The sequence below is a fragment of the Balaenoptera acutorostrata genome, chromosome 1 (assembly GCF_949987535.1).
Source record: "Balaenoptera acutorostrata chromosome 1, mBalAcu1.1, whole genome shotgun sequence".
Taxonomy (NCBI): Eukaryota; Metazoa; Chordata; class Mammalia; order Artiodactyla; family Balaenopteridae; genus Balaenoptera; species Balaenoptera acutorostrata.
In genome coordinates, this window is record NC_080064.1 from 171,503,407 (window position 1) to 171,521,788 (window position 18,382).

Genomic DNA, 18,382 nt, shown 5'->3' on the forward strand with positions numbered 1-18,382 from the left:
GCGAGGGGCGCTTCCCTGAGGCTTCGCGCGCCGCCCCCGCCCCGGACCTGGGACTCGGCGGGGGCGCCCCTCCCCCCCCCCCACACCGTCCCCCAACCCTGCGTCCCCGGGCCCTGCGGCCCGGCTTCCCCTGCAAGTGTCCACGTATTGAGTCGTCTCTGGCTCTCCTGGCTTTGTGCAGCCCCCTCCGCCCCAGCAGTTTGCAGGGGTGCGGGCGGAGCAGCGGAAGGAATGGCTGCGCTGCTGCTGGAGAAGGGGTTTTCCCGATCGGAGCAGCTCCCAATGTCGATTCTTTTTGTGTGGTTGGTTTTAGTGTGTGGGGCGGTTTGGGGTGGTCCGGCGAGGAGCCTTTCGGACGCGGTGGGAGGGCGTGGAAGACGTGGTGTCACGCACCCCGCCAGGCGACAGCACCCGCTCAGGCTGTGGCTCCGTAGTAACCCGGGGGAGGAGAGAGTAGCTTCCTGTCGACTTCATTGTCCTGAGATTCAAATGTGGGCTTTGGCATGGGTCCCTTCATTTTATGTAAGGAAAAGAAAAATTAGCAGCTGCCTAACAAAGGGCGGGAAGATGTGGGATTTGTACCCTAAGTCATAGTATCTGTTTTTTAGTGTTTAGCGGAGTTTTACTTGGAGAATGTAAGCTCCTGGAAGACAAGGACAGTGCATGTCCAAGCATTGCCAAGGTGATCAATATAAAATTACTAGCTCACGATGAAGAATGGACCAGGAAGGGCCTGACGACGAAGCTGTTTCTGTAGCAGGAAAATGAACCAGCAGAATGTTTTTTCATAGGGTGGGTAACACATTCACGTTCCTAAGGGAATAGGTTAGGATACATCTTTCCGTTTTGTTTTTTGAGCATTCAAAATAAAACATAGGCCTGGTACATTTCTGTTTCTGAATTTTTTATTCATACTTTTATCCTCTTAATGAAAATTCACCCAATTGGGAGAAATGTGGTGAAGCAGATAACATACTTGATTGAAAATACATCTTTTAAAACGATTTGATTATTAAGCTTACAACCGTTTGCTGGCGTTAAAACAAGCAAAAGAGAGATTGAAGCAGGATGGGGAGGAGCAGGTGGAGGAATGATGTGAGAGGAGAGAGTGACATTATGAATACGGTATCCAGATCTTCACTGATATAACCCTAGCTGGGTATGCCGCAATGATTTAGGAATTCAGCTCTGGAAATATTACATTGCAAGTTGCAAACCATATTGTATTTTTCTGCCATTGTTCTTTAAAAAGTAAAACCAGTGCTGCTTTTACTTTTTCCTAACTTTGCAGATATTGTAGAATTTTGGTGTTTTAAAACTGAGGAGTCTAAATGCATTTGACAGAGAAAGAGGAAGACATTAAAACTTGGAAAGTTAACTGACTTGGCTGTCCAAGCCAAACTGCTAATGAAAGGCAGAGTCAAATAAAACCAAGGTCTCTTCTGCAGTGTGCTCTTTCAGCTGTGTCCCCTAGTCCCCCTACCCTGTGAAAATTTATGGAAAGCTTCTCTGCATGCTTTTTGAGTTGTCTGTGACAATCAAGTTCATTGATACCTCATAGTTGTATTAGTCTAGTCTTTTTCTTTTGATGTGAAAGTAATAACTCTAATGAAGTGGAACTATAGTTTTATAAATTAACTTACTGATATAGGAAGAGATGTCTTAACATGGGCTTTTCATAAAAATGGAAACTGTTGGAATTTTTTCCCTACTTCTTATCAGTAACCATATTTTAATAATATTTTCTGCTATTCGGTAGTATTTTATAATATGATCAACTCTGTAAACTCTGTGAAAAATGAAATTGCTACGTAACAAGAACCCATGAAGTTAACTTTTCTTCAGTTAGTGAATTTTATTATTTTCAATTTAAACAAGAGCTTACTTTTTGAGGAAAAAATTCATGTTGAATTTTTTTATTAAAATTGAATTTGTGCTCTTTTATTAAGTTGATTTTGCCATAAAGTGCTTTTTTGTTGTCTTATACTTTTTATCCCTTAATACTACATTGTATTTTAATAGACTTTTTTTTTAATAGATCTTTACTGGAGTATAATTGCTTCACAATACTGTGTTAGTTTCTGTTGTACAACAAAGTGAATCAGCCATATGCATACATATATCCCCATATCCCCTCCCCTTTGAGCCTCACTCCCACCCTCCCTGTCCCACCTCTGTAGGTCATTGCAAAGCACCGTGCTGATCTCGCTGCGCTGTGCTGCTGCTTCCCACTGGCTAACTATTTTGCATTCAATAGTGTATATATATTGATGCTACTCTCACTTTGCCCCAGCTTTGCCCTCCCACCCCCACTCCCCCGTGTCCTCAAGTCCATTTTCTTTGTCTACGTCTTCACCTGCCACTAGGTTCATCAGTACCATTTTTTTTTAATTTTTTTTTTTTAGATTCCGTATATACATGTTAGCATATGGTATTTGCTTTTCTCTTTCTGACTTACTTCACTCTGTATGACAGACTCTAGGTCCGTCCACCTCACTACAAATAACTCAGTTTCATTTCTTTTTATGGCTGAGTAATATTCCATTGTATATATGTGCCACATCTTCTTTATCCATTCATCTGTCAGTGGGCATTTAGGTTGGTTCCACGTCCTGGCTATTGTACATAGTGCTGCAGTGAACATTGTGGTACATGTCTCTTTTTGAATTATGGTTTTCTCAGGGTGTATGCCCAGTAGTGGGATTGCTGGGTCATATGGTAGTTCTATTTTTAGTTGTATTTTAATAGACATTTTAAAAAAGAATTAGTATATCTCTTAAATTTCAGTTTACTTAAAAAATAATCTGTAATTCACCATGTGGAATTATATTAAATCAAACTTGAAGTGTATTTTACTGTTAAATTTCATGGTGTGCTATTTGTATGGAAGTAAATAACCATTTGCATGTTTTCCAACTTTACACTGTAAAATTATCATGCGTTATGTCTATTAATGTAAATATCAAAGTGCTTTTAAAAACTCTATGCTTAGGGATTTGTTACAAGTATCAGTTTCTTGTTTCCTTTTATCACTTAAAAAAAAAAACCCAAAAAACTAGTTTTATTGTTGCATCTGATATCATTCATCTAGTACTGAATACTGTATATGTTTAAACTTGTGAACATGTTTTTTATTCAACAAAATTCTGTACTGATTATTTTTTTCTTCTTTATCACGAACATTGGGGGGTTAAGCAGTACACTGTTCTAATAAATATCTAACAGACAGCATGATATTAAATTGCCAACTAAAATATCTGTATAGTTGTCAATTATTTTGCAAGTATAAGAAAAAAAGGAATTAAATACCATCTGAAAAATTTTGGTGGGTAGATAATATTGGCTGGAGCATTAAGTGTTGATATGTTTCAGTAAGAAATGGGTTTCATCTAATGGGGAGAAACCTCAGACTATTTTTATTTCATAAACTTTTGTTAATAACCAAGATTTCTAATAACTACCCTTGGTGAAATGGGTCTTTATTTACTCAGATATTTCTTGAGGGAAGTGCTCAGCAATGAGGTAGCCAGTGTGGGCTATCTAAAAGAGTAAGAAAACATCTATCTGGTAGTAGGCTTGATTAAACTGGATATATAGTCCAGTTTAGTTGAAATGATTATGCAACAGTATATTATAATTTTTTTTGCCAAAATGAATGACATAGTTGACATGTACTAAAAGTAAACCCCACTTTTGTGTCAAAGGTAGAAAGGAAACCAACAAAAGCAAGGTTATAAAAACTTTTTAGATCCAATAGAGATTATGTGAAGCATAGAAGTGGAAATGAATCCTAAGCGTGCATTGCTTAGGTTTGAAAAGCAAAGAACGAGACAGCAGAGAGTAAGTCCTTATTTAAGTATATAAATGGCTAATAAATAATAGAAAATATTACCCTTTGGGACATAATATTTACTGAATAAGTGAGTAATACCTACTATGTATTATGCACTTACTAAGTGCCAGACATTGTGTGCGTCTATGCATAATTCATGCAGCAGTTGTGTAAGTAAGGTATTTTACACTTAAAGTTGAGAATACTTGAGGTCCAGAGTTAGTGAATAATTTTGCCTCTCTGTCACACATTATTAAGTGGTAAAGCCTGTTACTGAACCTTTGTCTTTTTGACTAAAGCCAAAATTCTTTCCACTCATCTTTTTCAGTAAGTTAAAAAAGGCAACATTTATTCCCTTCTAATTCACAAAATTTTAGAATTAGAGGAGACTTTAGAAATCATCTCAAACAATGTGCTGCTTACTACTAATATCCCTGAGATCTTACTGAGTCCAGCTTTTCCATGAGAAACACTTCCATGAAAAAATGGGCATAGGATGGTAATTTTGCTTTTGAAAAATGTAATAGATTTTACTAAACTGAGCTAGTATCTGCTTTACTGTGTAACTTCTTCCATTGGTTGCAGTTCTATCTTTAAGAGTAAGATACAGTAAGGTTTTTCTCAATATATTGGGTCTCTGTTAAGTTTTCCTTCTTCTAAATTAAATACTACAACCCCTACAACCTCATGTGATACAGTTTCCTTTACCTTCCTCATCTCTGTCACTAGATACAATCAGTTTTGTCAGTGCTATTCTTTTTTGTTCTGATTCTGTTTCCAGCTTTAGTTCTGCAGTTGTGGTCTGAATACAGTGTAGTGAAATTACCCCTTTTCTTAATTCAAGCTATATACTTGTGTTTACGGTCTAAAATTTCATTAACTCTAACAACAGTAATGTCTTGCCAGTTCTAGGCAAAAAAATGAGAGAAAAACGTTATGTGGCTTTTCAGGTTATATTTATCCAATTCAAGGGATTACTTTTTTTACATTCTGTATTTCTACTTTTCTAATGTTAAAATAACCTTTTTTTATGAAATGATAATGTTAGTAGGTGGTAGGTTTCTTTAGATATTTGTCTTCGGGTTTTGTTTTCGTGTTTTTAAATAAGCAATAAAAAGTTCGCCTTTTGTTGTTTCCTATTTTGTTTTTTGAAAAATTTGTCTGTAAATCACTGATGCAGGCAACATAAACCCGCATCTTTTGTATGTTAAGATCTTTCCCATTCTGTATATACATGTAGATGATGTTTTTTAAACAATATGTATCTTTAATCCTTCTAAATATCATCTACTTGAGTGTAGTTAAAACTTGAGATCTTTTTTAAAATTTTATTATTTTTGACTGCGTTGGGTCTTCGTTGCTGCACACAGGCTTTCTCTAGTTGTGGTGAGTGGGGGCTACTCTTCGTTGTGGTGCGCCGGCTTCTCATTGTGGTGGCTTCTCTTTTTGTGGAGCACGGACTCTAGAGCGCAAGCTCAGTAGTTGTGGCGCACGGGCTTCGTTGCTCCGCGGCATGTGGGATCTTCCCAGACCAGGGCTCGAGCCCGTGTCCCCTGCTTTGGCAGGCAGACTCTCAACCACTGCGCCACCAGGGAAGCCCTTGGAACCTTCTTGAATAATGATTCTGTCATCCAAGGGATTAGCTTCTCTTCCTGGCTTTTTGACATTTATAAATTTAACAAGCAAGCCCTCTTATGTCTTCATCTTGTGCATGTATTGGATATAGCCAAGGGCATACCATGCAAATTTATAAATAGAATAAAAGTTACATAAATAAAGTATGCTGGAGGAAAAAGGTGACACAAAGATAATGAAAACCATTTTAATGTTTTGTTTGTTTTTAATTAAGGAGAAAATCATTATATTCTCTAGTACTAAGGGAGTTGGTTGAAGCTTACTGTCTGGTGGGGATATGGATAATTATATAATTATATGATATGAAGTCAAGTAAGCGTAGGTGCTGTGAGTAAAAATAAATCAGAGTAAAGGGGTAGAGTGATGGACTATTTTTTATTTATTTTTAAATAGTCATTCAAATAACACATTAAAATGGTTCAAAAAAAATCAAACAATATTTTAAAAACAAACAATGTGAAAAATCCTCCCACCTATCTACCCTATCTGCTGAGTTAATAGGTAACTTTTCATGTATCCTTCCAGTGAATTTGTTTTCAATTTAAGTAAATACAGTATATATTTTTAACCTACTTACCTCCTTTTACACAAAAGATAGCCTCTTTATACAAAAAAGCGGCATCTTGAGAGCTACTATTTTAGTGACTGGTTAGGGAATACCACTCTTTGAGAAGGTGTCATTTAGCAGAGACTTATATTATGTAAGGAAACACACCATGTAGATATCTGGAGAGTGCTCTGGTCCTGAGACAGGAAAGGGATGAATGAATTCAGAGAACAAAGAGGCCACTGGCTGGAGATGAGTGAGCAAGAGGAAGGAAGAATAGGAGGAAACGAGTTTGGATAGAGATTGTATTGGTTGCCTTTATTTAAAATGCCTTGGGAGTTCATTGGACTGTTTTGAGAAGAGGAGTGACAAAAGAATTGACTTACATTTTTAAAAGATGGTTCTGGCTGTTTTGTGGATAATAGACTGGAGGGGAAAAGAATGGGAACAGGGAGATGAGTTAAGAGACAATTGGAATACTTTAAACTGAGGTGTTAATGGTTTAGACTAGAGTGGTAGTGGTGGAGATAGTGAAAGTTATTAGATTCTGGTTTTAAAAAATCAAGAGTTTTGGACATGTTAGGTTTGAAATGTCTATTAAATGTCCAAGTGGAGATAATCAAGTAGGCAGTTGAATATTCAAGTCTAGGTTTCAGAGGAGAGGTTGGGACTGAAGATATTTAAATTTTAAGCATCACCAGTAGACCATATTTAAAGCTCTAGGACTGGAAGACATCGCTTAGGTTGAGAGTTTGAGAGTAATTAGATTAAGAGGTCCAAGAAAGAATTGTACCTGATACTCTCCAATAGTGAAAGCTTAGCAAGAGAGAAGGAGCCATCAAGGATTGAAAAGAGGTGGCCAGTGAGGTAATGAGTGTGGTGTCCCAGAAGACAAGTAAAGAAAGTATGTTTAGGGACTTCCCTGGTGGTCCAGTGGTCAGGACTCTGCGCTTCCACTGCAGGGGGCACAGGTTTGATCCCTGGTTGGGGAACTGAGATCCCGCAAGCTGCGAGGTACGGCCAAAATAAAATAAAATAAAGTAAAATTTTTTTAAAAAAAGTATGTTTAGAGATAAGGAGTGATCAGTCAACTATACCACCTTTAATCACTTAAACATTTCTTAAGAAATCAGGTTATATCCTTTTTCCTTGTTAACTATCTCTGAAAAAGTTATTATCAGACCTGTCTTTATTCTCATTTATCAGTGAAGATGTTCTTTTTTTTTTTTGGCTATGCCATGCGGCTTGCAGGATCTTAGTTCCCCAACCATGGATTGAACCCGGACCACTGCACTGCAAGTGCCGAGTCCTAACCACTGGACTGTTAGGGAATTCCCGAGATGTTCGTTATTATTCTCCCCCAGAAACTAATAAATCTAAAGCTGTGAACAAAGTTTTACTCACAGATACGTTGCTGCAGTTTCTTAGGTGGATGGATGCGGCTGCTTCCGCTACTGAGATTTGTACAGGGGAGCTGGTGGCTGTTCACTGAGAAGGATTTGCTATCGGGAATTGCCTCAGAGGCATTAACTGTGTGATCTTGGGCATGTCACATCGTTTCAGAAGTTCAGTTTCTCCATCTGTAAAATAAAGCTGGCAGTAGTCCAGCTACCTCAGAGGTTTATTTTGTAAAACAAATGAGATAGATATAAAAGACATGACAGGTATAATTGCACGTAGGGATCCCCTTCCCCGTGCCCCAAGTGTGGTAACACTTGATAGTGTTAGATTTGAAGAAACGTTTTGGTTTGGGTGATGAATAAAAGTATGTTTTCATTCTCACTCTGTAAGAATAGTTTTTCACTCCTTGTGCATTCTGTCCCCATAGGCAGTTTTGTACATCATTTTACAATACTCTTGGGGTTGGAGGAAAGGACATGAGGCCAGAAAGAGGCTTTGAAATAATAACTTTCTCCATTCATAAGCACACCTTTCAAATCTAAGCATAGTGTCTGAATGAGAATGAAGTCAGAAAAAAGTAAGCAGGCCAGCTTACTTTTTTTCCAGACCAACAAAGAGCATTTTCCTATTTTAACTAGCTTTTTACTGGATAAGGATTTGTCAGATTCAAAGCTCAAGGGTTGATTAGGGGTCTTGAACTCCAGTCAGCCAGCTAGAAACTGATTTCACGAAACAGAGGATAGGGGAAATGAATGCCCTTGATGATGGAGAAGTAAGTATAAAATCTTTATTTTGGTGAAAAGGGAACATTGCAAATAGAGGACTTTCTGTGGTAAGCTTTTTTAGGCAATAGGACTATAACTTCAAAATATCTAGAAAATACCATTAAGTCAGGAAGAACACATTCTTAAAATCCTACTAGCTAGTGACACCACCGTTACATATTCTTGTCTATTTTGGTTTAATCTGATAACGTTTTATCATGAGATTAAACTTTCATTTTACGAAGCTTACAATTTATGGAAATTAAGGATGTTTTTAAAAATTGTAAACAACCCTATAGTGGACATTTCTAACTGAATTTCTGCGCAGATCAGTATTTTTCTTTCCTACTATTTCAAGAAATGAACTGTATCAAAGAACATGTAAAATTCTAAAACCTTTTCTCATTTTCTAACGTACTGATAATACTCCATCCGCCCCCGCCCCACCTCAGTCTGTTGCCAAAGTACACCTCCCTCATTGGGGTATGAAATTGTGCTTCTTCAACGCTTCACCACTGCTGGGTATTACATAACTTTTAAAAATTTTTGCCCAGTTGATAAACTAAAAACCTTATTTAAATTTCTCTTATCAGTAATACATCTGAAAGGCTTTTAAAAAATGCTTATTGGTTGTTTTTATTTCTAAAATAAAAGGCTCTTATTTTTAGTGAATAGCTCATCATATTCACTCGTAACAACTTCTTTTTCCAAGATTACCATTTGCCTTTTAAGTTTATGTTATTTTTACCCAGCAAAAATCTTTAACTTGTATATAGCCTAATTTCTTTTTTCTTTTTCTTATGAAGTAATCCCGCTGCACAAAATTTTATTGAATACATACCTATATTTTTTCTTGTAGAATTTATGATTTGAATTTTTACATGCAAATGTGTTAATTTATCTAAAATATATTTAGCCATATATATAGCCTTTTGTCATGTATTGCATGACGCTTCATTATCTATCACAATTTGAAATGTCTTCTTAATATGCATAGATTTATTTCTGGATCTTTTATTCCATTTGATTGCTGCCTATTCCTGCACTGCTATATTATTACCACGTATTATAACATAGGTTTATAGTATCTGTTTACAAATGGATACTTTCCTCTTTACCCTATTCTGGTGTCATAGAATTTACCTAGTTATCCTTGTATGCTTTTTTTTTTTTCCAGATGTGTTTTAGGGTTATTTTGTTAAGCTCATTTGAAAAAATCCTTTTGGGGTTTTGATTGAGATTAAACTGAGTTTATTGACTTATTTATGATCTAAAAGATGACAAAGGAACTCTCAAACAGGTATTTAAGGCCTTAGTTTTTAACAGTGTTTTCAGGTCTATTCAAGTTTCTATCTGTTTTTGAGTCACTGTGTCATTTTCATCTGCCTAGAAGTTTATTCACTTGAGGTTTTCAAAGTTAGAAGCCTAAAATTGTAGATATAATTATTCTGTAAATTGAAAAGATCATGTCTGTGGTTACACCTTTTTTTCTGGCCGCACCATGAGGCATGCAGGATCTTAGTTCCCCAATCAGGGACCAGGGATCGAACCCGCACCCCCTGCAGTGGAAGCGCTGAGTGTTAACCACTGGACCACCAGGGAAGTCCAAGTTACATCCTTTTATAAAGCTAAATATTTGTGAGGAATGAAGAAGAAAAATCTGCCAGTGTTTGTATGTATGTATGTATGTATGTATGTATGTATGTATGTATTTATTTATTTATTTATTATGGCTGTGTTGGGTCTTTGTTTCTGTGCGAGGGCTTTCTCTAGTCGTGGCAAGTGGAGGCCACTCTTCATCGCGGTGCGCGGGCTTCTCACTATCGCGGCCTCTCTTGTTGTGGAGCACAGGCTCCAGACGCGCAGGCTCAGTAATTGTGGCTCAGGGGCCTAGTTGCTCTGTGGCATGTGGGACCCTCCCAGACCAGGGCTCGAACCCGTGTCCCCTGCATTGGCAGGCAGACTCTCAACCACTGCGCCACCAGGGAAGCCCTGCCAGGGGTTTTAGTACTTTTTTTTTTTTTTTTTCAGAATGAGCTTTTTGATTTGCCATTTTTGTCTTTATGTTTCTAATTTATTATTTTTAAAAATCTTTAATACTTATCTCTACTAGTTGTCGAATAGTAAGTTTATTTTTATTTTTCAGTTCAGTGGAAAACACTAAAGGCTGTAAATTTTTTTTATCAGTACACCTTTGGGTACCTTCCTTAGATTTTACATATATTAGTCTCAGAGTTTTTACTCTTTAAACTATTTATTCCTTTTCACCAGAGTTAATTCGTGAGATAAGTTTTTGTTTTTAAATACAGGGCCTGTGTGTATGTGATTTATTATTGTTCTTGTGGATTTTTTTCCTAGTATTTTTTTTAACATCTTTATTGGTGTATAATTGCTTTCCAATGGTGTGTTAGTTTCTGCTTTATAACAAAGTGAATCAGCTATACATTATACGTATATCCCCATATCTCTTTCCTAGTATTTTTAATGAAAATTCTCAAGCGGACAGGGAAATTGAAACAGTTTCATAGTGACTACTCGTATACCCACCCTCTTGATTCTACCATTAATATTATGTTAGTTTTATCACATATCTGGTCATAAATCCATTGTCTGTTCGTCAGTTTATCTTACATTTTGATCCATTTCCAAGTAAACTGTAGACGTCTGTGTGTGTGTGTGTGTGTAAGAAAAGGGTTCTTAAATCATTTGAAATTGTTTCAGTTTTAAGTTTTCTGAATGTGCTTTTGAAATATTTTCTAACAACCACTGTCATATTAAACAATAGTTTAAAAATGAAATATACTGTTTTCTATTCCAGTAGTATTACTGAACTCAATTTTTCTGTAAATAGCTAGCTTACAAAATTGACACTGATGACACCGAGCTATTCCTCTTTTGGAGGACAGGGGTATTCATCGTGTGTATGTTCATCTGTGTGCGTGTGCTTTTGAAGAGGAATGGTAGATAGTTTGGTTTTTGTTTTTGATTAAGCTGAAGAGCTATTGAACGAAACATACACAGTTTCTCTAATCTAGTAATTCTGCTATTTCCTTCAATTGCAAATCCAGGAATGAAATATTTTTTCTCAGTTCTCCATCTCACTACCTTCCACTTCGACTATTCCCCTACCCTTCACTTACGTGAAAAATTCTGTGTTGGGCTATTCACTAAAAAAAGAGCCTTTGCTTGCAGTAAGAGAGCATGGTTAGACCCTAAGATTTTAAGTGGTTCATATGACAAATTCCAGAATGTTAAAGATGTACTATATGGAATAAGGAATTTAAAATTTGTAAATTGGAGAGGTGGGAACAAACAGTGCAATTAAATGAAAGGTAAATAAAGTAAAATTCAAAAATTTATTTGGGGAGGGTGGCTTAGGGACAAGAGAATTGGGCTATTCAGTGTCTAGTAATTATTGTTAGTGACATTCAGAACATAATTCATTAATGGAATCTGGCACCATTTTTGCTAATGGTATTTAGGTTAATTGCAAGTCCGTAACCCTTGCTCCCTAAAGATATGAGGTTTGTATAAGATGGATATTTCATCAAAGAATGCTCTCTTGACAACCATTTCTTTCATCTGATTTTCAGGTGTCTGGTTTTGTCACTAGGATTTCTAATCTCTGAGTTGTTCTTCCCTTTCTCTCTTTTTCTTGGGTGCAATTTGTAGTTTTTCCCTCCAGCCTCAGCATTCTAAGTCAAGACATTGTGTATTTCCTGTGCCGTAGTATTTTCTAAATTTCTTTCTCTTTAGTCTTCACAATTACAGCCCATTTCCGCCATCCCTACTCTCCCATGTTGTCAACCCAGTCAGTCCAAGCTGAAGGGGTCTTTTTGAGGAACTAGAAAATAAGTGTTTTCGTGTACACGTTTCATCAGTGATTTATCTAAATAAAGGGAGGTTGCGAGAGAGAGTACCTGGGTGGTTGATACTGCCATTTATTCAAGATAGAGAAAACAGGAGGAAGGCAGATTTTGTTCAGAAGATGGAAGGATGCAATTTTTTTTTTCAGATTAATTCTGACAGGTGAGTGGGGACTTGGAACTGAAAATGATTTATAAGTAATTAAGGTCTGCATCTTATAAAAGAGGTTTTGACTTGAAACTTAGATGCGTGACTTAATGTAATAAACCGTATTTGAAGTCCAGTAGCTTCAAAGAAGTCTCAAAACGAACATGTATTGGGAAGTAACCTCCTTAAAACACGGATTTAAAGAGAAAGTAGAGACTTTCAAAGAGATTGAGGAGTGGCCACGGAAGTCAGAGAAACCAAAGTAATGTTTCTAGAAGGTAAGAATGGTCACAGATACTGAGAGGTCATGTAATAGGAATATTAATGATCATTGGGTTTAGCAAGTATGAGGACATTTTTGATCATGATTCAGTAAGGCAGTTGAGAGGAAGAGAGAGGACAAAAATTCAGTAAACCTTGAGAAGATAGGGTAAATTCAAGAATGGTTGAAAGGTGAGGATGTGGATTAGCAAAAGCAGACTAGTCTTTAAAGCCTAGCGCTAAACAGAAGGAAGGAAAGCTCTTTTTGGTGAATTATATACTGTCTGTACTTTATTTTCTTTTTCAAGGCTTTAAAATTTTTTCATGCTTTTTAATCATTTGAAAACACATTCTTAACAGTTCTTTTGTAAAACAGATTTTCAAAATGCAAAAACTTACCTTGAAAACAGAATAAGCTCTTAAAACATATGATAATATATTACTCCCTTTATTTGAAAGTTCATTAATTTTAAGGACATAGATTCTGAAAGGGTAAGATATCCTTAATTCTAATAGGCAGTTGTATTTTTATATTCCAACTTTGCTGCGTGTAAAAGGAGCTAGTCTTAAGAACTGGATTATAGTTTCTTAACAGGAAATAACATTTATTAAAACTAGTAAAGCTACTTTTTAAAATAAGTTGCTGTCTAAGGGTATCATGCTCAAAATCCAAAAGTTACCTTGGCCTTGGAAATCCAAATTTACCAATATGGGTACTGAGTTCTGTTATAAAATTGCTTTCTGACTAGGAGATTTGAGTCTTTCTCTGATAATGTATATATACCATATACTCTAAAAAGTAAGTTTACTTTTTGACAAAATTCAAATATAATGATCAAGATCACATCTTAAAAATGTATTAGAGTATGAGTAAACCTTCTGTGTTGGATCCAAAATAAATGAAGGATGCAAAAGCAAAATTTTTATCAAATATATCAGTGTTAAAAATAAGGACGGAATAAGGGCTTATGTCCAGAGCAGGGAAGAATAATTATGAAATTTATGAATCTGAGTCTCTAGGCACTTACTGGAAATAAAAATTATTTACTGCTTTTCATATTTTGAGTATTTTTATTTGATCATGTGAAAGTGTCTGATCTAAGTCTCCATGGGCTATGAATAAGAAATTAATGGATATCTATGAAATGCAGGATTATTATATCTTTTTTATGGATTCTCGAACATGAAATGGAAGCAGTAAACTACTTCAAATAAAAAAATTTAATAGAAATCTCAACAGGACTCTGATTAATTAATTTAATATATATTTTTCCTTTTGCTGGCATTTACCCCATAGGTTGGTCTTTAGTAGTGTGACACGATTTTATCTGTTTAATGCAGTCATAGGAAACTATTTGTCTGTCAAAAGTTGCAAAACTGCAGGGAAAAAAATGGGGGTCATGTGAAGGAGAGAACCAACTTCATTTTTTTGAGATAATCACCTTTATAAGCCTAAATTGTTTTACAAATTAAAACATATATTTTTTTTTAGTAAATACTGTCATCAGATATCTGCTTCAGAAAAATAGGACGGCTTAGTTATTTCTGTCTTAGATGACTTTGGAGGTTGTTTCTTGATCTTAGGATAAACACACACACACACACACACACTCTTTGTCAACATGGTGTAAATAAACGAATAATTTGTACAAGGGGTTTGATCTCCGTTTTACTTTTGGCACTGTTACTATGTAGCTATATGACATTGGACAAGTCTTTAGTCTTACTGTCTCATTTTGTTCATTTGTAAAAATAAAAGCCTTACACTATGTAAAATTTAAGGTTACCATGTACTTTTAAAGTAATCTTTATTGTGTCTGTGAAAGGTTTAGAATATTCTTCAGTTTTCTGTTTATGTTCCATTGAGTCACAAATAAATAAGAGAACCAGAGGAATTGGAGGGTTTGTATGGTATGCAGTGGTGTATAGAAATGGAAAAAAAAAAAAAAATGAAGAGGGCTGAGCAGAGAAAGAAAGGAAGGCTTGAGGAAATAAGCTTTCAGAAGGTAAACCTTTTTTTTTTCTTTTTCCCCACATATCCTGATATTCATTTGGGTTCAGAGTATTATCTCCTAGTAATAATTGTTCCTAAAAATACCAATAATCTTTTAATCTATTTTGGCCACTTTTTATCCTCAAACTTGCAGAAGCTCTTCTCCAAATGAAATAAATGTCAACAGGGAATTATTCTTTAGCTACGCCTGGAGATACCCTCTCTTAAAAGAATTGCTGAAAGAATTGCCTTCTCAGAAATATTCACACTACAAATTATTTCCAGTAAAACCATTACATACCTCATAGTTTTCTGGTAATGATGAACCTAATTCTGTAAGCATCAATAGTTTAATGAATTATAAAGTATGAAAGAACAGACTTTCGGACATAGTAACAGTTGAAATGACTATTGAAAAATTTCAGCCAAAAGATAGGCTTGATTGCTTAATGTAAATTACTAATTTGTATGAATTCTGTATACCTTTATGATTAAAAATATGAAGCTCATTATGCTCATTTGATCAGACCAAAATTTCTCTTTGCAACATAAATTATTTTTCATCTTCCTGTTCTGTGTGTTTTTATTCTAAAGGTATGAAGTATTTAACTAAAGCCATCCTTAATGTAAGTAATTTTGTGATTCCTGTTTGTATAAAGCTGAGCTAGCTAGGGTACCCACTAGCAGTATGTGAATATTTACATTTAAATTAATTAAAATTAAAAAAAATAAATCTTAAACTCATTTGCCATATTTCAAGCGCTCAGTAGTTCACATGTGGCCTGTGGCTTATGTACTGGACAGTGTAGATACAGAACCCTTCTATCATCAAAGTTCTATTGCACAGTACTGTAATATTTATGAGCATTGTAATTTAACATGAAGGTAAAAAGAAATAGTGCATAATTTAAGCTAGTAATTAACAACTTGTTATTAGACAATGAATAAGTGCTTCTGTGATGCATTCATAAAATATATACTTGTCTAAAACATACTCTGAGACTTCTTAGTTATTCTTTTGATTTCAGTTTTCATGTGTTGTACTGATACTGCGGTGGAAATGATTTATACCCACCTCCCAAACAATTTATTTATAGTGAATTAGATGAGAAAAGGTAGTGATGATAATTAGAAAAAGTTTTTCTTTTTTTTTTTTCATTGAAGTATAGTTGATTTACAATGTTGTGTTAGTTTCTGGTGTATAGAAAAGTGATTCAGTTATACATATATTCTTTTTAATATTCTTTTATATTATGATTTATTACAGAGTATTTAACATAGTTTCCTGTGGTGTACAGTAGGACTTTGTTGTTTATCTGTTTTATACATAATAGTTTGTATCTGCTAATCCCAAACTCCTAATTTATTCCTCCTCCACTCCTTTTCCCCTTTGGTAACCATACATTTCTTTTTTTTTTAACATCTTTATTGGAGTATAATTGCTTTACAATGGTGTGTTAGTTTCCACTTTACAACAAAGTGAATCAGTTATACGTATACATATGTTCCCATTTCTCTTCCCTCTTGCGTCTCCCTCCCTCCCACCCTCCCTATCCCACCCCTCTAGGTGGTCACAAACCACCGAGCTGATCTCCCTGTGCTATGTGGCTGCTTCCCACTAGCTATCTGTTTTACATTTGGTAGTGTATATATATCCATGCCACTCTCTCACTTTGTAACACCTTACCCTTACATTTCTTTTTTATGTTTGTGAGTCTGTTTCTGTTTTACAAATAAGTTCATTTGTATCATATTTTAGATTACACATATAAGAGATATCATATGGTATTTGTCTTTTTTTCTGACTTACTTTACTTACTGTGATAATCTCTGGGTCCACCCATGTTGCTGCAAATGGCATTATTTCATTCTTTTTTACGACTGAGTACTATTCCATTGTGTATATATACCACATCTTATCCTTTCATCTGTTGATGGACATTTAGGTTGCTTCCGTGTCTTGGCTATTGTAAACAGTGCCACTATGAACATTGGGCTTCATGTATCTTTTCGAATCAGAGTAGAAAAAGTTTTTAAATGGCACATAAGGCAGTTATATGCTGAAATTCATTACAGAAGAACGACAGAAACAAGAGACATTGTTGTCATAGAGTGAACTAAAAAAGGTGACTCAAAAACATTTGCGTTTCAGGCTCTTATAAACCCTTAACTCAAGCTGCTTTCTTCCATTGTCACTCCCTCCTGTAGGTTCTGTTTTCAATTCTTTGAGACAGCTTGGTGCACCTTTTCCTGCTCCTAGTAATAGTTGACCTGACAAAGTTTTTCAGATTCATAGTTGTGCCTTGAGCTTAGAGATAGTTTACTGTTCTTTCAAATTCTAGGTTTCTGATCTATGCTGTACCCCGATTTACTGAATTTGTACCATTCCTCTAGATGGATCACTGATTTTTGGTCTCTGATTTTAATGTAAATTGATTGATTCTTCCTTGTCTATGGACTTCTCAGGGAGAAAACCTTGGAACCTACTGGTAGCCCAGCAGGAAGCTAAGAGGTAGATTGAAAATAGATTGAATTTTGCATGACCTGTCAGTGTTTATTGTGTAAAAAGATAGTGTCACAGAACATGTTACTAGGTAAAAATATGTTCTTTTCAGTCATATTCAAACTCTTTAGCCAAATCTTCCTCTATAGGAATTGACATCACTAGCATCATTTTAAGGCATACTTGAGGAAAATACAAAGGCGACTAGTTGTGGAAGAACCCCTGAACTTGGTATATGAAAGCCCAGGTTTGAATTCAGATAGCTCCTGTTTACTACTACTAGATTCGTGACCTTGGTTAAGTCATTTAACTTCAGCTTTCTTCAAGGGAAAAATGTTTCTCCCATGCTTGTTTTGTCTCATTCATGCTTGTATGAAAGTATAAGCACCTAGTACAGTTACTGGAACAAAGGAGGTACTTGATAAATACTTGAATCTGGGTCTTGATTTGTTGGTGTAAAACAACAAAATTATGTTTTAACAAAGTTGTACAGTTCTAGAAAAGAAAACAAGTCAGCCTTTACATTTTTCATAAACTGGCAGAGAAAACTTGGCAGAAACTCTTTTTTTTCCTTTAGAAGGATGTTTATATGAACAAAAGGAAGATCAACTGATTTTTTATACAGGCATTTACATATAAATCATTTAGTGTTTGCTTCTTAGATTTTGTTTTTTTTATGCTTTGAAGGGTGTTTTAAAAATACCTTGTCTTCGTGATGTTGTACAAGAAACTGAAAAAAATTCCTTTTGTGTCTTTGAAATGCATATTCTTATTTCTCTGAAATAGTCCTTAAATAGGAAAATTTCATCCTTAATATTAACTTCTTTTTTAACATCTTTATTGGAGTATAATTGCTTTACAGTGTTGTGTTAGTTTCTGCTATATAACAAAGTGAATCGGCTATATGCATACATATGTTCCCATATCCCCTCCCTCTTGCGTCTCCCTCCTACCCTCCTTATCCCACCCCTCTAGGTGGTCACAAAGCACCGAACTGATCTCCCTGTGCTGTGCAGCTGCTTCCCACTAGCTAGCTATTTTACATTTGGTAGTGTATATATGTCAGTGCTACTCTCTCACTTCGTCCCAGCTTCCCCTTCCCCCTCCCAGTGTCCTCAAGTCCATTCTCTACGTCTGTATCTTTATTCCTGTCCTTTGGCAGAAACTTTTAATGCCTAGACAATTTGTAGAAAAGTATATCATCAAATCTAAGTCTTCTTTTGAAAATATATAGTAAACTCAGATATAGAATATATGACTATTGATATTTGGAATATCATCTTCATTTTCCTTAACGAAAAAATTTTTTACTTTTTAATGCTGTTTTAGGCAAAAGTTGTAAATTAGGTTTTTTCTCTACATGTATTTGGTTTTTTCAAGATTTAATTAATAATGTATGTGGCAGATTATAAAGGTAAAATTTGGAGCAGTC

At 35.4% G+C, this 18,382-nt stretch overlaps 1 protein-coding gene across 14 annotated transcripts in view; it reads left to right on the forward strand.

The window, feature by feature from the left end:
- The window catches only part of CEP170 (centrosomal protein 170), a 146,779-nt gene that overhangs the window by 577 nt on the left and 127,820 nt on the right, over positions 1–18,382 (forward strand). For 2 of the 14 annotated variants that reach the window (XM_057550042.1, XM_057550056.1), the window contains exon 2: positions 609–792. The exons of the other annotated variants lie outside the window; for them this stretch is intronic. The gene's annotated coding sequence lies outside the window, so the exon portion shown is untranslated. The remainder of the gene's footprint in view (positions 1–608; positions 793–18,382) is intronic. 14 annotated transcript variants of the gene reach the window in all.